At 48.2% G+C, this 25068-nt stretch overlaps 1 protein-coding gene and 1 non-coding gene across 2 annotated transcripts in view; both read right to left on the bottom strand.

The window, feature by feature from the left end:
• PLEKHG3 (pleckstrin homology and RhoGEF domain containing G3) overlaps positions 1-2368 on the bottom strand; it is a 42969-nt gene extending 40601 nt beyond the window's left edge. Inside the window, exon 1 of the mRNA XM_065940619.1 lies at positions 2131-2368. The gene's annotated coding sequence lies outside the window, so the exon portion shown is untranslated. The remainder of the gene's footprint in view (positions 1-2130) is intronic.
• A 1064-nt stretch (positions 2369-3432) lies between these two features.
• TRNAS-GCU (transfer RNA serine (anticodon GCU)) lies at positions 3433-3514 on the bottom strand. Its single transcript has one exon. It is a non-coding gene; the product is annotated as a tRNA-Ser (tRNA).
• Positions 3515-25068: the final 21554 nt, after the last annotated feature.

The raw sequence follows: 25068 nt of genomic DNA, 5'->3' as shown, positions 1-25068 counted from the left end.
GAATACAGCCGGGAAGAGCTAGATGGCTTCCCGATTAACCCTTCAAAGTCAGTGCTCAGCCTGGGCTTGAAGCAACCCCCAGGCTTGGAACCAGAGCCTTCATAAGTTTCTGAGAAGAGGGGCAGAGGTGAAGGGGCAAGCCGTACATCTGGAACACAATTGCTTTTCCCCTCCTGCCCTGGACAGCCCTCAGGCCACGGCCTTTGGCCGCCTCCAGCGTAAACACAGTGACCCTGGGATGGCTGTCGATTTGGTAGGGCAAATGTTTACCCTAGAGCTGAGCTATTACAGGCCGGGGGAGTGTCCACCGTTGGCTCCTGGTATCTACCATCTCCTTGTGGCACACAGGGGACCTTTCCAATACACTGTACAGCTCTCGGGGGCTCCTCCTAGCCACACTGAACCTTCATTTTGTATAGGAGTTTATGCAGCACTTTCCACATACCTGGCTTCCTCTGATCCTTACCAGGCCCCTCTAGGAGGAAAAGGAGGCAAGCCTCCAACTCTACTCAAGAGGAAACTGAGTCAGAAAAAAGCTTTGTGATTTAGGTCATATTGGGAAAAGCATGGGTTAGACCACGAGGAAACCTGAGTTCTGGTCCCTGTTTGCCCAGTAGGAGCCCGGCTCCAATCACCTCACATCTCTGGGCCCTGCTGCCTTCATGTGTAAATGGCACATCGGAGGTGACTTCCAGTTCAGATGACTCAGTCTTTGATGCTACACAGTAGAACCAGAGCTGGGCTCCCAGGCCAGGGCTCTACCCACTCTCCCCCTGTCCCACTTCCAATAAAAATCAGGAAAAACAAAACAAAAGCAAAGCCCAAGGCAGCTCTTCAGCAAATCACTCTCTGCTTCTAGGACTTGGTTTACCCCAAGCCTACTCCCTGCCCCACCCCCAAAGCAAGGTATCCCGGGCTTAGATATCCAAGGGTCTGGGAGTGGGGGCGGCAGAGAGAAGCCTATTAACAGCGGGGAGATGAGGTTTCCCAGGACCACAGCGAAGAGCATAACGGAGAGAAGGGGTACAACTTTTCTGGGTTCTTACTCCCTAGGTTTTCCGCCGGAAATGGCTGGGGTGAAGTCACTCCCAGCTAAGCCACTCAGCACTCCATCCCCAGTCGAGCAAAGGAGAGGGTGGAATGGCACTTGCCTGAAGGCAGGCAGGCAAGCAGCGCGCTCAGCGCGGCGCCCCGGGGGCTATCATTACTCTCCCTGCTTATTATCTCTTAAGCAAGGTCGGTGTGATGAGCAGCGCAGAGGTGGGGCTGAGGAGACTCCGGGAACCCAGTTAGGGTTCCCTGGAGGGTGATCCGGTCCGGATCGCCTCCTGGGGGCCCCACGAGAGGAGACAGGCAAGTGACTTCCAGGATGAATCTTACAGACCAGCCGCCCCCCCTCAGGCCACACCCCTCCCGCCTCCCACTATTACACTTCCCACTCCGTTCTTCCTTTTGTTTTTCAAAAGTAGCTCCAAAGAGTAAAAGTAGCGACCCGAAACCTCTTGAAATTGGCACGCCTTCTCCTAGCTTTCCAAACCAAATGGCTGAGAATAGGGAGAAAATGAACCAAACCGATTTCGGGAGTGGGCGAGGTCGAGGGAGACAGTGGCAGGCAGTGGCTTCTGTGCTTTCGGCTCCCCGACACCCCATTTCTGGCACCCACTCTAATCCCTCCAGGACGTGAGCTGAGATTCCCAGAGCGAGTACCGTGTGACACCAACCCGGAACAGGCTGCCGGCGCCCTCGGGCTCCCGGGGTCAGAGGCGCGGGTCCTTCCCCCAAAGGGTCCACTCCGCCCGGGCCCACAGTCCGCGGCAAGGACCAGCCCTCCGGCAACCTAGCGCGCAGTGGGCGCGGATGGGCGCAGCCTCGCGGGCTTCCCGGATTTCAAACTGAGCCCCTTGGAGCCACCCGGCGCATTCGCTCCTCTCGTTTCCGGGGTGGGGGCTAAAGGACAGACAATCTCTCCTGGCACGAGCCTCCCGCGCTCCAGCCCTTGGCTAGGAGTGTCGCCCTGGAAGCAGCCCACGCGGCCCAGAGCCCCCTTCTGCCTCCCCCGGGTCCTCACCCCGCAGGGCGCTGGGCCGGTGGCGCTGGCGGAGAGCGCGGAGAGAGCCGAGGAACACTCACCGAGCAGCGGCTGCCCCACCGGGGCCGGAACGCAAGGCGCGCGAAGCCACCCAGGTGCCGCCGCAACGCAGGCACAAGTTTGAAAGTCGCTCCGGGAAGGGGCCGGGACTGCCGGCCGCTCCCGCCCACCGCCAACCCCTTGGCGGCCGGGGCGCGGCCAGCTGCGAGCGCGGTCCCCGGGGACCCCAGCCCGCGCGCGCCTTCCCAGCGCCCAGCAGGAAGTCGGGGCCGAGCCGAGCTGGAGCAGCCACGGGAGGGGGCAGGGAGACCGGGAGGGCGGACCAGGAATTTTTCCAGTGGGTGGAGACTCGGGCCGGCGGCTGGAATCCCGCGATTGGCGGCTTGGCGGGGGCCGGGGGAAACCTCGCGGCACTGCGAGCTGGAGCCCGGGGTAAAGGCTGCGGCGGCGGCGGCGGCGGCGGCGGTGGGGCTCGCGCCCAGCTAATGATTAACGCCGCAGGTGGGGCTCGCGCGCGGCCCCGGCGGTGTGCGCCCGGAGGAACGCTAGCCGCCCCGGAGCCACCTAGACGCGCTAAGACACAAAGACGCACGTGGGGCGGGGGGCGAGGGGGTCCCCCTGGTGTCACAGACCTGATATCACCGCCTCCCAAGAGGGCACCGGACAGCCTAAACGGCCCCGATTTTACGAACAGGAAAGGTCCTTTAGTGGGGATCGGACTCGGGAGCCCTGACCCTTCCAAAGCCGGGCACCTCAGCTTTTGAGTCAGAAAGGCACGTCTCGAATTCCTCACCGAAATTCGGTTCCCGTGACCCTTTACAGATGTAAGTTCAAACCTCTGAGAAACGGGCAAGAAAGAGATGAAGTCGATAACTTAGAGACCACGAAGATACTGTTAGATGGGAAAAGCAAGAGGCAGAAGAAACCCGTGTAATAAGAGATTCATTTTGGTACAACAAAGAGAAACTGTCCCCTGTTCTGATGTCTGTATGTAATCACTTCGGCATGGAAAGGTGCACAGCTGGAAAAGTGAGGGGCGGAAGGCGGGACGGAGACATTCTATAAGGACCCGCTGGCGTTTGAGCAAGAGCATAAACTTTAAATAAACCGGAAATAATTCATCAATAAGTGAAGTCGCTCCGTCGTCTCCGACTCTGCGACCCCGTGGACTGTAGCCTGCCAGGCTCCTCCATCCGTGGGACTCTCCAGGCAAGAATACTGGAGTGGGTTGCCATTTCCCTCTCCAGAGGATCTTCCCGACCCAGGGATCGAACCGAGGTGTCCCGCATTGCGGGCAGATGCGTTACCCTCTGAGCCACCAGGGAAGCGCCAAAACATATGTTCGACGAGGATGGGATTTGAACCCACGCGTGCAGAGCACAATGGATTAGCAGTCCTTCGCCTTAACCACTCGGCCACCTCGTCCCAAACTTTAACTAAACCGGAAATAATTCATCAACAAAGGTGCTGTTTAAAAAAAAAAAAAAGATGCTGTCCCAGCACAATACAGGGAGAGAAGCCCGGGATTGGAGGAGGAATAGCATCAGAACCTCTGGGTACATTTGACTTTAGTGTGTAGAGATTAAATGTGTCTAGTAAAGGACGGATATTCCTGTTTAAAAACAAAACAAGCCCAAAAGAAAAGAAAAATAAGCTACTCCCGGGAAATGCAAGCCCCAGGTGATTTACAGGGAGGGGAGGGGCGGGCGCGGAAGGAAATGGCTTTCAGGTGACTTTGAAACTGGATCCAGGCCGAGGGTATGGTGAAGACAGCGGGGCTCCTGGCTACCCGTGGCGGGGGAAGGGGGTAGGCGCTCGGCCTGATCCGGGCGCACATTCCTCTGAGAGGGAGGGTCGCACATTCCTGCGGGAGGGAGCCTGCTCCAGCCTAGCAGAGCCCTGCCCGCGCCAAAGGGGAAGGTGAAAGAGATTGCGGAAGGTGGGGGCGGGGGCAGGGTCGGAGGTAAACAGCCGCCGCGGCTCAGCCAGAAACGGCCGGCCAGACTCCGGGCTCCGGGGGAAAAGGAGAAGCCCCAGACCTCTCCTGCGTTCCAGAGTGTAGTTCAGCCTCAGGCTTCTGCTTTTTCTTTGATCGTGCTTTCTTCTCTGATCACCCAAATCCTATCAGTCCTGCCCATCTCAGATTCCAGCTTCCAAAGAAGGCCTCTGGCTTAACTAAAGCCACAGGTGGTGCTGAGGCAAAGAATCCGCCTGCCATAGCAGGAGGTACAAGAGACAGAGGGTTCCATTCCTGGGTAGGGAAGTTCCCCTGGGGGAGGAAGGACAACCCACTCAGTATTCTTGCCTGGAGAATTCCAAGGACCGAGGAGGCTGGTGGGCTAGAGTCCGTAGCGTAGCAAAGAGTCCCGCTGGACTGTTACTGATACCTCATTGGTGAGCAGTACCCCTCACCCCCAGCCTGGACAGGTCAATGGAGATCGTAGTGGTGGTTGTCCAGTCACTCAGTCGGGTCCGGCTCTTTGCCACCCCATGGACTGCAGCACGCAGTTACTGATAGTAATAGTAACTCATTTAGTGAATGCTTACCATTTGCAGGGTTCCTGCTATGCTGCAGTATTTACAAACGCTGTCTCCCTGCATCCTCACAGCTGCCTTATGAGCTAGTGTTGGAAATCAGGTTCCTCTGCTTCCTTCTGAAAAGCCAATACTCGAGAGACAAGTGTTGGTTGGAAAGGAAACCTTGCTTTATTTGGGAGGCCATTCACCTGGGGAGATGGCTGACTCCTAGCCAAAAGCCAACTCTGGAGTCTCTGCTCCCTGTGGAAATTTTTTAAAAGGAGAATCATTTGGGGAACAGGTCAGTCTTTCTTACATTCTCCTGATCGGTTGGTGGTAAGGTAATAGGGCCCTATCCCAGGAATCTTGCCTGATACTCCACCTTGATGGGGTGGGGGGTGGGAGGTCGGGGACCTTAGTTTGTTCGTGTCCGACTCTTTGCAACCCCATGGACTGTAGCCTGCCAGGCTCCTCCATCCATGGGATTTTCCAGGCAAGAATACTGGAGTGGGTTGCCATTTCCTTCTCCAGGGGATCTTCCCAACCCAGGGATCAAATCCGGGTCCCCCGCATTGTAGGCAGATGCTTTTACCGTATGAGCCACCGGGGAAGTCCTTAGTTTCTGCAGAAGAACTCAAAGATGTCCTTAGTTTCTGCAGAAGAACTCAAAGAAGTCTTTAGTTTCTGCAGAAGAACTCAAAGATGTTGTGTGTATTCCTTGATTTGGACCACCTCGCCTAGTGGCCCAGTGGTAAAGAACCCACCTACACTGCAGGAGAGGTGGGTTTGATCACTGACCTCAGGAAGATCTCTAACCCTGCCCCATTTCTGCACCATCGTTTCTTAACTTTTCCTTCTTTGTTTCTGCATAACCTACCTTCCCTGATTAGTAGCTGTTTGAATCTGCCCTTTAGAACTCTAGGAGGCTGAACGAAATCTGTTTTCTACAAACGAGAAATGGGGAATACGGAAAGGATTTGTACCTGGGAGGGTCCCACAGGGTCTTTTTCCATTTCACTAGTAAGTATGCTTATCCCCATTTTACAGATGGGATAACAGGAGGTCCCAGGGGTCTAGCCACTTGGTCAATATTACATAACCAGCAAAACCCGAGCCTGACAAGTACAGTATTTGAGGGCTTACTATGCGCCAGCCATTATCCCAAGTCCTTTATACCAACAATTGCAGTCAGAGAAGAAGAACCTGAGGCAAAGTCAGCTAGTGTGTGGGAGACCTTAGCTTCATAATAAGGGAACACGGCTCTTCAGCATGTCTGCTTTATTTTTGACACTTGCCATTCAATTCACGCCTTGATTATGTCTTGCGCTGCTTCTACTTGTTTTAATGTATAGCTTATTTCCTAAAAAGAGTGTAATCTTGCCTTGTGGCAGAAGTCATATGGGACATATTCAGTAGTATTTGTTCCTTAGTCGTGTCCGACTCTGTGACTCCATGGACTATAGCCTGCCAGGTTCTCTGTCCATGGGATTCTCCAGGCAAGAATACTGGAGTAGATTGACATTCCCTTCTCCAGGGGATCTTCCCGACCAGGGATTGAACCTAGGTCTCCTGCATTGCAGGCAGACTCTTTACCATCATAGAGCAGTGTTGAACTCAGATGAAATAATCCAATCTTAAACCGGTTAGTCCTAAAGGAAATCAGCTCTGAATATTCATTGGAAGAACTGATGCTGAAGCTGAAGCTCCCAGAGTTTGGCCACCTGATGCAAAGAGCCGACTCATTGGAAAAGACCCTGATGCTGGGAAAGATTGAAGGCAGGAGGAGAAGGGGACGACAGAGGATGAGATGGTTGAATGGCATCACTGATTCAATGGACATGAATCTGAGCAAACTCCAGGAGATAGTGAAGGACAGGGAAGCCTGGCATGCTGCAGTTCATGGAGTTGCAGAGAGTTGGACATGACTTAGCGACTGAACAATAATAAGAATAAAGAATAAAACTGTCTGGCCCAGCAGCTCTAGACTGAAGCCACTCCGCAGCACAGAGCCTCTCCTTCAGCCGTTTGCTTTAGCGACCTCACCCTTTCTGCTATTAAGTCATTTATTATTATAATAACACCTTGTGTCTCAGTAATGCCTTTAATCCAAGATCTCAAAGTATTCTAACTCATCTTCAAAGTACCCCCACTGAAATGGGGAGTTGGACTTATTTTTCCCCATTTTATGGGTGAGAAAACCAAGACAACACAGAATTGGAATGACTCACTATGGAAATCAATGGCAGGGTTTCTTCTTCTAGCCCTTCCCCTCGTCCTTCCTTGGCTGCCAACATTTGCATCTAAATTTCAAATCCCAGAGACAAAGGCCATTGAGTTTTCACAATAAAGGACATTTCCAAACTGTCATCTCAGCTGCTCTATTGTGGTAGACCTCAGGAGAGGGAGGGGATGTAAACACAGTGAAGGTTCCCCGGGGCTCTATGCTTCCAGCCTGGAGAAGGAGCTAGGGCTGGTTGGCTGGGTGGGGAGTGAAAGCCTAAACTGGGAGGAAATCTCTGTCGAAGGGAATCCCTGCAACTTATAAAGCACCACCAAACTTTGAGGCCTCAAAGCTTCGAGTTTCAAGCTGCGTTTTAGCCATGTTTCTCAAAATCTGAATCACAAGCCATAACAACAGATACAATGGACCTCATCAACATATAAAACTTCTGTGCCTCAAAGGACATCAAGAAAGTGAAAAAATGCAAAGAATGGGAGAAGGATTTTGCAATCGTATATCTGATGAAAGACTGTATCTAGAATATGTAAAGAACTCCTTCAACTTTATAATAAAAAGGCAAATAAACCAAATTGTAAAATGGGCTGAGGATCTAAATAAGACATTTCTCCAAAGAAGATGTGCAAATGGAAAATAAGCACTTGAAAAGATATGCAGAGACATTAGCCATCATGGAAATGCAAATCAAAAGAAAACGAAATATCACTTCATACTTTTTTTTTTTTTTTTTGCCAGCGCTGGGTCTTAGTTGCAGCACACAGGAACCTCATTGCAGCAAGCAGGTAGGATCTAGTACCCTGACCCCTGCATTGGGGGCCTGGAGTCTTAACCACTGGACTACCAGGGAAGTCCTCACCTTTTAGGAAAGCTAAAATCAAAAGCACATAATAGGGGTGGGGGGAAAAGACACATAATAATAAATGTTAAGGAAGAAGTGGAAAAATTAGAACTCTCACTGTTAATGAATGTAAAATGGTGTAGCCACTTTGGAAAACAGTCTAGCAGTTCCTCGAAAGGTTAAATATGGACTTACCGTATGACCCAACAATTCTACTCCTAGGTATATACCCAAGAGGAATGAAAACATCTATCTGCACAAACCCTTGGACACAAATGTTCATAGCAGCATTATTCATAATAATCAAAAGGTAGGAACAATCCAAATGCCCATCAACTGATGAATGGATAAACAAAATGTATGTCCGTATAATGGACTATTATATAGTCACAAAAAGGAATGAAGTACTGATTCATGCTACAACATGGAAGAACTTGAAAAGATTATGCTCAGTGGAAGTCACTGGTCACTAGGACACACATATATGTAATACCATTTACTTGAACTGTCCAGAATAGGCAAATACGCACAAAGTAGATTAATGGTTGCATACAGCTGGAGTAGGGGTGAAGGGAGATTGGACGGGGGGAGGGTGATGTGCCTGCTAACAGGATTGGAGTTTCTTTTAGTAGTGATAAAATACTAAAAATATTTAATATGCTAAAAATCATTGAATTGTATATTGTAAATGGGCAAGTTGTGTGGTATGTGAAATGCATCTCAATAAATCTGTGTTTGTGTTTTTTTAAAGTGTGCCATTATGCTCCAGAGTTACCCAGGCTACCTATATTCAGAATCCTACCAGAATCTTCAGCGGTCAGGGACCCAACTCTTCATGTCCTCAGAGCACACGGAATGAAATTCACTATGCCTTACAAGACAGTGATTCAAAGCCATGTAGCCCCCAGGCTTCCTGAAATGAGTAGAATGGAAGGTCTGTAACTAACTCTCCATTAGAAGAAAGGGCAGTGACCCGGGCAAGGGGCAGTGGGTGCAAGGGAGCTGCTTCCTGAAGTTCTTTGTCAGTAACTTCTTTCCCTCAGTCTGGACTCCTTACTGAAAGTCACTCAGTCGTGTCCAACTCTTCGCAACCCCGTGGACTATACAGTCCATGGGATTCTCCAGGCCAGAATACTGGAGTGGGCAGCCTTTCCCTTCTCCAGGGGATCTTCCCAACCCAGGGATCGAGCCCAGGTCACCCACATTGCAGGCGGATTCTTTACCAGCTGAGCCACAAGGGAAGCCCCTGGATTCCTTAAGTGTCAGAAAAATCTTACATCGGGAAGGGGAAGAAAGTGTGGGGTGAAGGAGAGGAAGACAGCTCTTCTTCTTACTACATTCAGGCTCATGGCTGCTGCTGTGGAGAGGTCTTGAAGGAAATGAGCTGTTTATTTGACTTTACGTCTACAACAGAAACATTTGCCAATCACTTGTGGTTTTTCAAGAACCTGGGAGCACATGTGAACCATTTCTGGAGATCACTTTTGTTCACCCTTGTTATCAGTAGATAAAAGAGCTCTAAACCAGCATTTACAACTCCTGAGACCTGGGATTTGGCACTAAGACATCAGCCTTTGATGATCTAAAGGTGATTTATACACGAACATGCTATTCCTTCTATGACTTCTGGCCTCTTCTAGCTGAGACTTTTCAGACCTGAGTGTTCATAAAAATTGCCTGGAAAGTTTCTGACTCCGGACAGAAACAGACCCCAGGAATCTGTGATTTTTTAGTAAGGAAGTAAGTCAGAAAGACTTCTAGCCTTTGGGCCAGCAGTTTTTCTATTTGCATCACATCACTACCTGTCGATAAATGAAGTGTAAACATGGAATAGTCAAGCTTTACCCAGCCTAATGTTAAAGTGAAAAATTTTCTAAGGTGGGTTAAGAAACTATTAGCTGAGATGGTGTTTTGGGTTGTCTGTTGTACAGTTGCTCAATCATGTTCAACTCTTTGAGACCCCATAGACTGCAGCACGCCAGGCTTCCCTGTCCTTCAGTATCTCCCGAAGTTCGCTTAAACTCATATCCATTGAGTTGATGATGCCACCCAATGGTCTCATCCGCTGTTGCCCCCTTCTCCTCCTGCCCTCGATCTTTTCCAGCATCAGGGTCTTTTTCAATGAGTCAGTTCTTTGCATCAGGTGGCCAAAGAATTGGAATTTCAGCTTCAGCATTAGTCCTTCCAATGAATGTTTAGGGTTGATTTCCTTTAGGATTGACTGGATTGAACTTCTTGCTGTCCAAGGGACTCTTGAGAGTCTTCTCCAGCACCACAGTTAGAAAGCATCAATTCTTTAGTGCTCAACCTTCTTTATGGTCTAGCTCTCACATCCATACATGACTACTGAAAAACCATAACTTTGACTATATGGACCTGTGTTGGCAAAGTGATGTCTCTGCTTTTTAATATGCTGTCTAGGTTTGTCATAGCTTTTCTTCCAAGGATAAAACATCTTTTAATTTCATGGCTGCGGTCATGGACCACAGTGATTTTGTCTGAGTACTTCATATATCTATGCAATTGATATCCTAGAAGACTTGCCACTTCCACCTGAGAATTTTTCAGACCTGGGTGTTCATAAAAACTGCCTGGCAAGTTTCTGACTCAGCAACAGACCCTGGGAATCTGCATTTTTTAAATAAGCAAGTGAGTCAGATGTAAGAGAGATCCATTAGACCACACTTTAAAAAACATGAGTCTGAATTCTGCTCTGTGTCTTTTCCACTCCTGGTGCTTCCTCTCCCTCCCCTGAAACACAGGACTCAAGATAAAACCCCCCAAAATCCCTCCCAGTGCTCCAAAGATAAAAGGGTATGGCTTTTAAGAGCTCAGATGTTGGAATTAATCAGGCTATTATATTTAATCAGATGAAAGAGTTCCACCTTGATTCCATGTGTAGTGCTTAATCAACACCTTAGAGAGAAGCAGGGTGGGGTGCACCGACCAAGTCCTATACTGTAACTTTCAGAAGGCAAGTTAATAAGAGCTTAATTAGGAGGTAATTGCCCAGTTACTTGCAGATGGAGGCAGTTCTTCCTGACTGTAATTTTGGTTGTTGATGTTTTCCTCTCAGACAGGGGCCTCTGGGTTCCCTGGCTTCTCTGTCTCTTCCAGAGAGGACGGAGCTGCTGTGCCAAGGCGACAATGGGGCCCAGACCTGTGTACCCCTTCCTTTGGTTTCTGTGCCAGACCACACAGGAAACATGGGCTGATTACAACTGGATTAGGGCAGCTTGGACCAGGTCCATCTCGTTTCCTAAACCACCGGCATCTTCTCCACGGAGAATGAAGCGTCGACAGAAGGGTGGATGGAATAACTTTGTTTGTCCACCTGAACAGTGACAGGCTCCCAGTCATTCCCCACTTGGTCCTATCCTATTCTTGAAGGCACTCCCTTCAAAATCTCCAATCCCTTCAGAAGCAGGGCCTTGCCTGCTGTCTCTCTCCTGCTATATAACTGCCTTCCTATAGGCCTTAGAGGATTGCCAGGGTTTCTTCCAATCCTGAAAATCGTGGATTCTACCATCTGAAGTAACCCCACACTGGATCTTTCAGCTACAACAAGCTCTTTCCCCTTCACCTCCAAACTTGTCTAAGGAGAGAAGCCTGGCTTGTTAACTCCTGATTCTCTGATCCAAACACCCTTATCTCAGGACTGTGGTTGTCCTCAGCTTGTGCTGTGATGGGGACAACACAGTGCCAGGCTAGTCAACCATCCTTTGAGGATTGCCCAACAACCCTTGGAGACAGGTAGTATTCTCTCATTTTACAGATGAGAATACTGAGTCTCAGAGAGGTCAAGTACCAGGTCCCAGGTCCTGTGGTCCTTAATGGCAAACCCAGGACATGTTCCCAGGCCCCTCTGCAGCCTAAAATCATCAGGCTACCAAAGTAACCGACCCCAGCTCCCAAGGAGCCACTAAACCCAAGCAGAGAAGGTAGAGGCAACTTAAGCAAATTAAACCCAAGATAAGAAATGCCCCCACCCAGTTTAGCCCAACAAAACCAACTGAAAGTATAAATTGCTTTCAATTCACCAGAAAGCCTCTAGGCTCACTAGTGAGATACAACCTTGTTCCAGGGGCTGGAAAATTGAACCAAAGGGAAGAAAAGGAAGAATGTGTTCAGGGTCATAAAGCAGATGAGGGAGGGTGGGAAGCAAAAGTCTCTAAATACTTGGGACATGATGTCTCAAGCTAGCAGGCTATAAAAGGTGAGGCAAGGCCTTTGCCTGGCAGCCGTAGACTTTTAAGCCCTAATCATAGCTCTGCTGCCTGTTCCCAAGGAGTGGTCCCCTTGCTAGAACTCCAGAACATCCTGTCCTCTCTGCTCTGGGGAGATACAGAGGGAGCAAAGCCGGGATTTGCCAAGTGCTGCTGAAGGGAGTGGAGAGTTAGTCTCCTTCACGCTGAACTCAGAGGCTCCTGTGGCATCAAGTCCAGAACCTTCCTCAGCCCCAGATGTCCTCCATGCCACTCCTCCTCACTAAACCTCACAGGTCCCACGACAAGGTTCTCCCTCCCCCATGTCGCCTGCCTCCTTGTGGCCCCAGGGAAAGGCACTTTCTCAGGCATCCAGGCCAGGGTGGAGAGCTTTATAGTCCCCCTGGAAGCAGGATGGTTAAGAGCGCAGACTTGGGGGTCAACAGACCTGAATGCTAGCTCTGCTTCTTAGGCAAGCCATTTAATCTTTCTCTGCCTTGATTTCCTCATCTGGAAATGGAGTGAATAGTAGTAGTTCCTATCTAAGGAATAAGGGAGAAAATATCTATGAGGTACTTAGCACAGTTCCTAGTCCACAGAAAGGAATAACTAATACTGTTATTTTTATTTCTGCTTCTAGGTGTTAAGTATCCAAGCCCCACACCTCAATATCTTAGTTTTCCTATTGCCATGTCAAGTTAAAGAATCTTATAACTGGAAGAGGCCCTAGAAGTCACTTAATATAAAGAATCTATGGAATGCTCACACATATTTTTTTCTCTATGGTATGCTCATACATATATATCCCTAAGAATGAGATAATATCAGTAGAGTACTTAGCATGTGCCTGGGATATAATAAATGCTTGGTCAATGTCAGGGTTTGTGAGAGTTAATTTTATGTGTCAGCTTGACTGAATCACAGGATGTCCAGACATCTGGTTCAGTGTTGTTTTGGGTTGTCTGTGAGGATGTTTCCAGAAGAGATTAACATTTAAACTGGTGGCCTGAGTAAAGTGTACCACCCTCCCCAACATGTGGCCTGCATAGAACAAAAAGGTGAAAGAACTTTGAATTCACTCTCCATTTGATGGCTGAGCTGGGATGTAGATCATCTCCTGTTCTCAGCACTCTTGGTTCTCAGGCCTTCAGACTTGGCCTGGAACCTACAGCACTGGTGCTCTGGTTCTCAGGCCTTCCAAACCACACCACCAGCTTTCCTGGGTCTCCAGCTTAGAGATGGTGGCTCATGGGACTTCTCAGCCTCTATAAGCACATGAGCCAACACCTTATAATAAAACTTTTCATGTATATATCCATCTCCATCCTATTGGTTCTATTTCTGTGGAGAACCCTGACTCATACAGATTTTGTTATTCATTTGTTTATGTAGGAAGGTAATATTTACTAAGTTACCCCCATCTATCCATCCATCCAGTTGAGTGTTGTGGTTGCTGGGAGATACACACTTTAGAATAAGATGTAGCATTGCCCCAGGAGGGAAATGTGTAATCAAATCAAAAAAGAGAAGAGTCAGAAAACAATTAGAGAACAGCTGAGGGCCTAATTGTGTAGTATTTTCTATGCTCTCAGATGTGACAATGATCACACCTGAAGGGAGAGAAGAGATTCCCTCCCCTTTTAGGAATGACTCAGAATGCATACGCTCACATACTGTTAGCTTTCAAAGAATGCGGACATAAGGCTTATGTCAAAGATCTTCTCATCACTCAAAAGACCTTTAGGAACTTCCCTTGTGGTTCAGCAGTTAAGAATTGGCCTTCCAATGCCGGTAGTGAGGATTCGATCCCTGGTCGGAGAACTAAGATCCCACATGGCCATGGGGCAACTAAGCCCATGCACCACAACTAGAGAGCCGGCATGCCACAACTAAGATAGAATCAAAAATAGATCCAGAAGGAGGAGTGACCGTGGACTGGGGACCCTAGTTTCTCCCACGTGGCTCCTGCCCCAGCTCTGGAGGTGTTTCCAGAGAGGAGCCAATTCTGGCCTATGCCTTTCCTCACCCTACGCCCAGCCCCCTGGCCTGCACCCCTCCCCAAGGGAGCTCAGAGAAGTCTGAGCATATAGACATTTCTCTTCGCCAATATCCCAGGGGATCTAGGAGATGTTCCCTGGAAGGTCTTAGCCATCAGCAAAGATCTCCTCTCTCACCTCTTCTCCAGTCTCTTCCTCTGCTCCTCCTGCCCCTTTAGCCCCATTCCCTCTAGCTTGGCTAGAGGAATTGTCACCTCCCATCACTGTGGACACTTAAGTGGAGTTCATTTCCCACTGAGGAGAGCTGCATACAGACTGGCCTCTTGTGGCTCTCACACTTGTAACCACAAGTTTCTAGTCCACAAATATTCACTGAGGTGCTGTTATGTGCCAGGCCTTATGCTGGATCCTGTCAGAGACACAGAAGTGTCAGGCCCCATCTCTGACCTTGACCAAGTGAGAGAGAGTGACAAGCTGTGAACATGTAACAGTAAAATCTTTAGAGTGCCATTCTAGACAATGAAAGCAGACATTGATAAAAGACAGTCCTCAGTTCTTTGATGATTATAATTCATATTAGAGGGTAGAGGCTATTAGAAGCAAGAGGGTAGAGGCTGGGGTGGTCAGGGAAGGTTTCTTAAAAGAGGTGGGCTATTTTTTTAATAATTAAAAAAATATATATTTATCTTATTTATTTACTTGTTTGGCTGTGCCAGGTCTTAGTTACAGCATGTGGGATCTAGTTCCCTGACCAGGGATTGAACCTGGGCTACCTGTATGGGGAGCACAGAGTCTTAACTGCTGGACCCCCAGGGAAATCCCCAGTCTGACCATTCCTTGCTGCTATCTTAGCAAGGACCTGAACTTGATCTTTCAGTAGAGACTTCCTCCTACCAAATATCTCAACCTAAAGGGAACAGCTACCATTTCAGTATTCTGGCCTGAAGAATTTCATGGACTGTATAATCCATGGGGTCACAAAGACTCAGACATTACTGAGCAACTTTCACCTCAATGACTTTGTATTAGTTTTTTGGTTGCAAGTGACAGAGATCCAACATAAGCTAACTCTAGTAGAAAATTGTCTTTGATACTATCTTCAGCTTTAATTGCCTCTTATAACTGGAAAGTCCATGGAAGTCCAATAGTTTGCAAAGTATTGAGGTATGGCTGGCTCTAATAATATTCCAGGGCTCTGTCTTCTCTCCTTTTTCCTCTCTACTGAGATCCACTTTCCAGGCTGACTCTCACTGAGAGGCAGGAAAGCTGGCTGCTAGCAGGCCTAGATTCATAATCTCTGAACTTATCCACTCCACTGAGAAGAGACAAAGTATCCCTCCTAACTGTCTTCTCAGCCTCTTGTCAGCGACCCTGACAAGGCAGGTGAAAGAGATTCACTGACAGCTTCTAGGTCCCTCCACATCTCCACAAAAGACCCAATTTCATTCCTTTTTTTGGCCGAGAGTCTGTCATACAGAGTGAAGTCAGTCAGAAAGAGAAAAACAAACATTGCATATTAATGCATACATGTGGAATCTAGAAAAGTGGTACAGGTGAACGTATTTGCAGAGCAGGAATAGAGATGCAATGATGTAGAGAATCAACATGTGACCCCAGGGTGGGGAAGGGGAGGGTGGACTAGACTGAGAATAACACTGACGTATACACACTACCGTGTGTAAATAGTGGGAACCTGCTGTGTGGTGCAGGGAGCTCAATTTGGTGCTCTGTGATGACCTAGAAGCGTGGGGTGAGGGGTGGGGGGGAGGGAGGTCCGAGAGGGAGGGGACATATGTGTGTGTGTGTATGCACACTCTCATGTCTGACTCTTTGGGACCCCGTGGACTGTAGCCTGCCAGGCCCCTCTGTCCATGGGATTTCCCAGGCAAGAATACTGGAGTGGGTTGCCATTGCCTTCTCTAGGGGATCTTCCTGACCCAGGGATCCAGCCTGCATCTCTTGCATCTCGTGTATAGGCGTGTGGATTCTTTACCACTAGTGCCACCGATATTTGTATACATACAGCTGATTGACTTTGTTGTGCAGTGAAAACTAGCACAACATTGTAATGCAATTATACTCCAATAAAAAATATATTAACTTAAAAAAAAAGGTTCACTGATGGAGTCCCAAAGTTGGCTGTCATGTGGGGAATACGTGGTGCTGAGGGGTGGATCTAAAAGACAAAAAAGACAGTCTTGGACAGGTATGGGGAAGACGGCAAGGCTGTGTTACATTATTCTGGAAAACCTCATCTCCTGTTACAGACATCCCAGACAGACACATGTCCCCACTTCCTTCCAAACTCTAATGACCAGTCTTTTCACAGGGAAGCAAATGGTTAATTGCCAGGAGCCATGGCCTACAGACAACAACAGTCTATCAGAGGAAGATTAGTGACTGGATGACCACTGAGGTGTGGGGTTTTAGGACAGGGATCTAGATGAGAAGACCAGGTTAGGTGGGAGCATCCTCACACCCTGGAACATTCATGAAATAAATTTGGTGGCAAGCAGAACCAAATCCCTGCTGCAAGCCAGAACTCACTTAAATGGTTTGCAGGTGTACTCTGTCACTTCAGTCGTGTCTGACTCTTTGTGACCCCCTGAACTGCAAGCCTGCCAGGCTCTTCCATTCATGAGGATTTTCCAGGCAAGAATACTGGAGTGGGTTGCCATTTCCTCCTCCAGGGGATCTTTTCGATGCAGAGATTGAAACTACAGTTCCTGCAGCTCCTGCATTTTCAGGCGGATTCCTTACCACTTGAGCAACCTGGGAAGCTAGAGGGTGGTAGCTTCAGGTGGTGCCACCCTCAGGAAGAGCAAGATTTCAGAGCCCAAGGCTGCCCTGGACTCAGTCCTGAGTGGGGGTCTGAGGGCATTTCCACGCTACTCATTCTCTGCTTTTAGATTTCAATAGGCAGCACCCTGGATGCCCCTAGCCTAAGGAAACAGCAGTTTCAGTCACTTCAGATCACAATCATAGAGAAGAAAAGACAGGAGGCTTTTAGCAGCCTGTCAACAGAGTTTTCTTTGAGGATGGAAATGTTTTATGTTCGCAATGTGCAGTGTCCATATGGTAGCCACTGGCAATGTGGCTAAATGCAACCAAGGGGCTGAATTTTTTATTTTATTTAATTGAAGTGAATGTAAATCTTAATAGCCATGCGTGGCTAGAGGCTATGTATTAGACACAAAGCCTTGGAGAATATCCTTCCTTCACCCACCTCCAGGGCTTGAGAGAGAAAAGGCAGGATAAACTGGAACGGAACATCCCAATCAAGGATCTACGTCAGAAAAGGCAGATGGTGTAGAATGGGAAACAGGGAAGACCCCTGGTGTCAACTTCCTTCCTAGACACGGACATCAGCTGCCTGAACTCTGACAACTGTCACCCAGCCCCACCCCCCCAGGGCCATTGGCTCAGAGAAGGACCTCACAAAGGGTCATCTGAGGCTGCCAGGTGGCCCCGACACCACAGTCCAGCGAGGAAGGAAATCACTTCCACGCCTCCCAGTAGCCCTGTGGGGGACTCAGGGCCCCCCACCCCAGGCTTCGGAATTCCTATACCCCACTGTCTTCCCCTGCTTTGGGATGTGTCTCATGCCCTGCCTGAGGACCCAGTTCACACGTCCATTAATGGCCAGGTCCCTGCAGGGTTTCAGCTCCACATGTGTTGATCGAGTGCCTCCCAGATCATCAGAGGAAAAGCTGAACTTAAATAATTTCCTTTCCAAGAACAATCTGTCACCTAACACTGGGAAACTGTCCAAGCTAGCCAGCACTGGTGACATGGCTCCACCCTCAGCCTCCAGCCCAGAAAGGGATCTGCTCTACCAGGATGGTCAGAGACTAGGTGAATGGGTCCTGACAACCCAGCAGAGCCCTCCAACCAGCCTGTAACTCAACACAGGACACAGGTCTAAGACTCAAAATCAAAGAGTGAACTTGCGGAAAAGTGAGATGATTAATCAAATGCCTTTGCACTGAACTCAGATCACAGCTGCTCACAGGCACCAGAAGCCCTAGTAAGGCACTGGGTGGGTATGGGCAAGGCTGGGAGAATGCCAACAATGGAAAGTACCATGAAGGTGGATGGATGGGAGGAGGACTGTGTGTCAGGCTGGTGTCAACTTGGCTTCTTTCCATGTACCTTCCATGTCATTCATGCTTCTTCCAGCTTCCATACCATCTCAAGAAGTTGGGCTTTAACTAACTCTCTTGCTGTCAGGAGAATGAAGGCAGGAGCCCAAAAGTGTATGCCCTGAGCTTGCTTTGGTCTGAGAGTGACTTAAACAAGTTATAGGTCTTCTCTGACTGTAGTTTCTTTATCTGTTGGGGGTATCCTTTTTATTTTATCTATTTATTTGGTTGCATTGGGTCTCAGCTTCAGCACACAGGATCTTTCATGCCGCACACACTGTCTAGCTGTGGCACACGGGCTCCAGAGCACACAGGCTCAGTAGTTGTGGTACCCAGCGTGTAGGATCTTAGTTTCCTGACCAGGGTTCAAACCCAAGTCCCCTGCATTGCAAGGCAATTCTTAACCACTGGAGCATCAGGAAAGTCTCTGGGGTATCTATTTTTAGAAATAAATCAAGCTTCCATACCCATCCATGTTCATAGAAGCATTACTTGCAACAACAAAAAAGGTGAAAGCAACTCAAGGGTCTATCCACATATGATGAATAAAGAAAATATGATACATACATAGAATGAATATTATTAAGCCTTAAAAATGAGAGAAACCCTGCCACATACTACAACCTGGATGAAACTTGAGGACATCATGCTAAGTGAAATAAGCCAAATATTGTATGATTTCATTTATATGAGATACTTAAAGTAGTCAAATTCATAAAGACAGAAAATAACATGGTGGTTGCCAGGGGCTGGAGGGAGGAGAAATGAGGAACTATTGTTCAGTAGGTTTAGAGTTTCAGTTTCACAAGAGGAAAGTGTTCTAGAAGTCTCTTGCACAACAGTGAGTACAATTAACACTATTGAGCTGTAAACTTAACTTTTTCGTCATGATTTTGTAATATGTTTTTACCACAATAGAAATTTACAATTAATTAATTAAGCTTTTCTTATATTCTCTTATCATTCATTGTCATCACCACACATGCCCATTACAGAAAATGTGGAAAATTGAAAAAGAATTTCTCGTAAGTTTCATGAAAGTAAAACCAGCCTATCATTTAAGTGTAGTATCATGGGGTTTATAGGGAATAACAACACTTCCCTGCCTTACTCTGTTATTCCTTTCCAGAGACAACTGGCTTTACAGGTCTCAGCACTTAGATGGTCATCACCCTCCCACAAAGGAATTGGCTCCTCAACATTGGTTTATCAACCTCAGATGCCTCTGACTCCTGCCTAAGAAAGATGAGAATTTAGCCCAGTAACCAACTCTCACCCTTCTCCCTAATCCTCTTTATTTTTAGTCATGACAATTATCAGTTATTCTACTGGTTGTCTTTTTTCTAAAATATTTTTAAAACTTAAATTTATTTTTAAATTGAAGGATAATTGCTTTACAGAATTTTGCTGTTTTCTGTCAAACCTCAACATGAATCAGCCATAGGTATACATACATCCCCTCCCTTTTGAACCTCCCTCCCATCTCCCTCCCCATCCCACCCCTCTAGGTGGATACAGAGCCCCTGTTTGAATTTCCTGAGCCATACAGCAAATTCCAGTTGGCTATCTATTTTACACATGGTAATGTATGTTTCCATGTTACTCTTCCAATACATCTCACCCTCTCCCCTCTCCCCATGTCCATAAGTCTGTTCTCTGTCTCTTTCTCCATTACTGCCCTGTAAATAAATTCTTCAGTACCATTTTTCTAGATTCCATATATGTACGTTAGAATAGGTATTTATCTTTCTCTTTCTGACTTACTTCACTCTGTGTAATAGGTTCTAGGTTCATCCACTTCATTAGAACTGACTCAAACGCGTTTTCTTTTTTTAAATATTTTTTTTAATGATGTTTTTTATTTTTGGCTGAGCTGAGTCTCTGTTGCCGTGCGAGGGCTTTCTCTAGGTGCAGCCAATGGTGGCTACTCTCTAGTTGCAGTGCACAAGTTTCTTACCGCGGTGGCTTCTCTTGTTGCAGAACACAGCCTCTAGAGCGTGGACTCAGTGGTTGTGGCTTAATTGCCCCTCAGCAAGTGAAATCTTCTAAGACCAGGGATTGAACCCATGTCCCCTGCATTGGCAGATGTATTCTTAACCACTGGACCACCAGGAAAGTCCCTTAATATTTATTTGTCTGTGCCAGGTTTAGTTACATCATGTAGGATCTTCAATCATCCTCCCAGCATGGGAAATCAGTTGCAGCCTGTGAAATCTGTTTCCTGACCAGGGATTAAACCCTGGCCCCCCTCATTGGGAGCTCAGAGTCTTAGCCACTGGACCACCAGGGAAGTCCCTCTATTGGTTATCTTGCTAACTGTAAGCAATGTACTTAAAACTCACTTGATTACAGGCTGGGTTGATTTTTGATAGTCTCCTAACTCTGTAGAATGAGTTTACTAGGGCCTTTTACCTATCTTTCCATCAAGATGCCCCTTCCAGCCCCAACTTCTGTCAGTTGTATGCCTACATGTATATTGTTATGTTGATAATATTCGTTCCATTTTTCTCTTTCACAATAGATTGTCTCTAGGAGCTAACAGCAGCCCGCTGCGCTAACACCATTGAGGCTTTGCCAGTGTATTTCCTCCATGTGGCAGTACTGCATTTACCACGCCATGGGTCCACGGATGCAAGAGTTGACCTTTCAGGAGGCGAGTTTGGTGGACATGAGGAGCACCCGTTCTTGAGCAAATGCCTTGTTTCTACAGACTCTTCACAGTTAAAAACAGCAATGCAATAGCGCAGAGGTTATGGAGGACACTCTCTTAACTGAAGTCAACTGTTGTTAAATATAAGCCAGTCCCTTGTATGTCACCTAAAGAAAATCTTCCCAGGAGCCTAGATGGCACCTAATTAGCAACTCACTCCTTTGCATTGTGTCATCAAATATGCAAATGTTCCAGGGAGTGGCCGACACCAGGGTACAACCCATTTTATCAGATGGCTGCCTTCCTGTGTGTCAGGAAGGGTGAGCTGGCCCTGATAAGCAAGTCTTTGACACCAGGAAGGGAAGTGGGTGGCAGACAAGCCCTTCTTATTTTCTAGCTCCAAAGCAGGTCTCCAAGGCTGGGGAGGTGGGTGGTGGGCAGCAGCAGGAGAGCTTTAGGTGCCACCACTGCTCCAACTGTGCCCAGGGGCAGCATCCACCTCTCCAAGGCAGTGTGCGGGCCCCAGCTGCCCAGAGCCAAGGCGGGAAAGACAGCGAGGGGTTAGAAGGAACCAGGGAAGAAGGCTGAGCCTCTGGGCACGCTCGAAGGAAAACCAGAAGGGGCTTCAGAAAAGAAAAATTAAGGGGCTTCAGAAAGGAAGAGTCAAGGGATGTCCCAGCCTGTCTCTAAATTCTGGTCTAAGCTGAAGAAGGCTTTTTCTTGGCTGCACTGGGTCTTCATGTGGCACACAGGCTTTCTCTAGTTGAGGAGCACAGGTTCTAGAGCACATGGGCTCAGTAGTTGCAATTTTCTGGCTTCTCCAGTGCAACGTATGGGCTTAGTACAGTACCAGGGATTGAACTCAAGTCCCCTACATTGGAAGGAGCTTCCCTGGTGGCTCAGGTGGTGACGAATATGCCTACAATCCAGGAGACTCAGATTTGATCCCTGGGCTGGGAAAATCCCTGGAAAAGGCAATGGCAACCCACTTCAGTATTCCATGGACAGAGGAGCCTAAAGGGCTACAGACCATGGGGTTACAAAGAGTTGGACATCACTGAGCGACTAACATGCCATGCCATGCCCCTGTATTGAAAGCTGGATTCTTAACCCCTGGACCACCAGGGAAGTTCTTGCTCCCTACTTTTTTGCCACAGCTCATATTGTGAATTGCTTGCTTGGTGTTTGTCTCTACCATATGACTGCAGGCCCTATGAGGGTAGGGTCTGCCCTGTCTTTCCTCCACCCCTCCTCATCCCCAGCACAGTGCACGGCAGGTCCTACGTGTCCGAGTTCTATCCGCTGACTGAATGCAGCAATAGGCAAATCCTTGAGCACTGGGCTGTTTGGTTTGCAAATGCTCTTCTCCTCAGCAGATCTATAACATAACTCGTCACTGTCCTTCCACATCCTGGCAGTGTTGGCTCCTTCCAGGTGGACTGAATCCTATTGAAATGCTAAGAATCAAAAGCCTGGAGTTGTCTCTTCAGCCAAAGCAAGGGTCTTGGGATTTGGTTTATGGCGCTGGGGAAATCCAGGGCTAGAGTATTGCCCATCAGATTTCCCGGTTGTAGAGTGAATACCTGTGAAAGAAGAGGAGTGACCCAGGTGTCAGGGAAAGTGGCTTTGGGGGTCTTTATGGATATTTGACAATATTTGCTGTTATTACTGGATACACTCACACCTGTGGGAATTGACGTCCATACAAGATTCCTCGCTTTAGCTTTGTTCAAAATAGCACAAGATTAGGAACAACCTAAATGTCTCATCCACTGAGAACTAGTTAAATAAATGATGGTACCTCCACATAATAGAATTCAATGGAACCATGAAACAATGAGGAAGACATTTATGTACTGATATGGAACATTCTCCAAGCTATATGTATTGTTAAGTGAGAAAAACAGGCACAGAACAATGATTCTGTGGTTTGGGGAAGGAGGCTAGGTGGTTTGGGGATAGGATGAGAAGGGGACTTCACTTTATACCCATTCCCGCCTTTTGAATTTTGAATTATGTGACTTATCATTTAAATATAAATACAATTGAATTTTGAAATAAATAACAACAAATGTTTCTTTTATGCCAGGCTATATCTTTCAAATTCATTTTTTAGTTCGAGCACAGCTCTGTGAAATGGAGAACATTATTCCCATTTTCCAAATAAATAGATGAGACTCAGAGAAACAAGGCAAGTGCCTCAGTCCACACAGCCATGGAGTAGGGTAGCTGGGATCCAACCCGGAAGTCAAGCAGACTTCTAGGTTTGATCTGAGGCCTGAACCTCTCTTTCTGCCTCGGTTTTCTTTCTCCCAGTAAGATCAGTGTGTGCCACATCCCCAGGAGACCCGTTTATAAGCAGCCACTAAGGAGCCAACTCAAGGAAGCCTGTGCCCAGGACACAGCAGAGCTCTTAGCAGGGAGGTTCTGGGAGCGAGTCTAAGGCGCGTGTGTATGTGAGTGTAAGAGTGTGTGAGAAAGTACAGCTGTGTGTGAGTGTCTGGGCAGACGGGAATGTGTGCACCTGTGTGAGCGTGTGAGCCTTGTGAGAGGGTGTGTGCAGGTGTGTGTTTCTGGGTGTATGTGAACATGTGTGGGCTTGTGAGGGTGGGTGTGAGCACGTGTAAGTCTGTAAAGCGTGTGTGAGTGTGTGCACTGCGGCCTGGCAGGCCTGAGAGGGGGAAACCCATCACGGAGATGAGTGAGGGACACAGGAGACAGAAAGTAGAGCAGGAACCTCCGTGGGGAGTGGGAGGAGGAGTGGGGAGTGGAGGCTGGGGCGGGCCCAGGTGGAGCTTGGGGGAAGGTGGGGGAGAAGGCCTGTGGCCTAGAAGAGCCCCTGGGTGCCTGGGGCCAGATGTCTGCAGGGCCCCTACGCCTCAGGTCAAGGGCCCAGGAAGCACCATTCCTACCCTAGGCTGGGGCCTCCCCAGGCCCCATCTACACCTGATGAGGGGGGCTGATCACCTGAGACCCAGCGGAAGCAATAATTAACCAGGTAAGGAAACGTGTGTCGCTGGAGGTGCAGGTGGAAGAATCCACATACAGCGACTCACGAGCTGGAGGCTGCCGCCCTCTGCCCTCAGTGCCACCTAAATAACACTCCTGGGCCACACGCTGGAGCTGAGATGACTCGCTGCCTCCGTCCCTCTGCTCCTGCGAGCCTGGAGGTGGAGGGAAGGGGGCCTGGGTCCGGCGGGTAGAGGGTGGGGGAGGGGATGTTTTCAGAGCAGCTCGGCTGGGCTCAGAGGGTCCAGCGTCTGCACTGCGGGCGGTCTCCTGTCCACGCAGATGTGGCCCTGGCGCCCTCCACACCTCATCCTGGCTGGATGTGGCCCTCTCTCCACAGGGTCCAGGGGTTAGTGTGGTTAATGTGGCAGTCCAGCCTCTGTTCTGTCAACTGAAAAAAAAAAATGCAATTCTCAACTTCTAGGTTGTGCATTTTCTTTTTAGTCAACATGACTGAATTTCCATGTGTATGTGTGTATACACCATGTGAGCCAGTGAAAGAGGTCCTGGAATGAGGATTGTCTTGCCCTTAGGTCTGAAGAAAGCATCACTTCCTGTTAAGAAAGCCTGCAGGTCTTCCCTGCTGCTCCAGTGGCTAAGACTCTGTGCTCCCAATATAGGGGGCCTGGGTTCGATCCCCGGTCAGGGAACTAGACCCCACAAAGTTAAACAAATAGATACATATCTTTTTATTTTATTTTTTTAAAAACATTTATTTATTTGGCTGTCTCCGGGTCTCTTGTTGTGGCACGTGGGATTTAGTCCCCTAACCAGGGATAGAACCCAGTTCCCCTGCATTGGGAGCTGGGTATCTTACCCACTGGACCACCAGGGAAGTCCCAATACATATCTTTTTTTAAAAGAGAGAAATAAATAAATAAATAAAGAGATGGAGAAAGCCTGAGCCACCAGGATATTGAGTAAGGAAAGGCATTGTTATGGACTGAATTTGAAGTCCCAGTCCACAGTACCTGTGAATGCAACTTTATTTGCAAATAAAGTTTTGCAGATATTCAAATAAAAATGAGGCCATCAGGGTGGGCTCTAGTCTAACACAACTGGTGACCTAACAATAAGAGAAAATGATGGACACGCACATAGAGTGGCCACCAGGTGAAGATGAAGGTAGACATTGGGGTGACGCATCCAGAGACCAGCGAGCACCAAAAATTGCCAGCAAGCCCCCAGGAACTGGGGGAGGGGCAGGAGCAGAACCTCCTCACACCCCTCAGAAAGAACCAGCCCTATCAGGGCCCTGACCTCGGACTCCTAGGCTCCACACCTGTGAGACAATAGTATCTGTTCTAGGCCACCTTGCTTTTGGAGCCCTGGGAGACGAATCCAGGCGCTGTGACAATGGTCAGTCACTCGTGCTTGAAGTC

The sequence above is a fragment of the Muntiacus reevesi genome, chromosome 7 (genome assembly GCF_963930625.1).
Source record: "Muntiacus reevesi chromosome 7, mMunRee1.1, whole genome shotgun sequence".
Lineage (NCBI taxonomy): Eukaryota > Metazoa > Chordata > Mammalia > Artiodactyla > Cervidae > Muntiacus > Muntiacus reevesi.
Note: the sequence above shows the minus strand (reverse complement) of the source record. Positions and strands in the feature narration are given on the sequence as shown.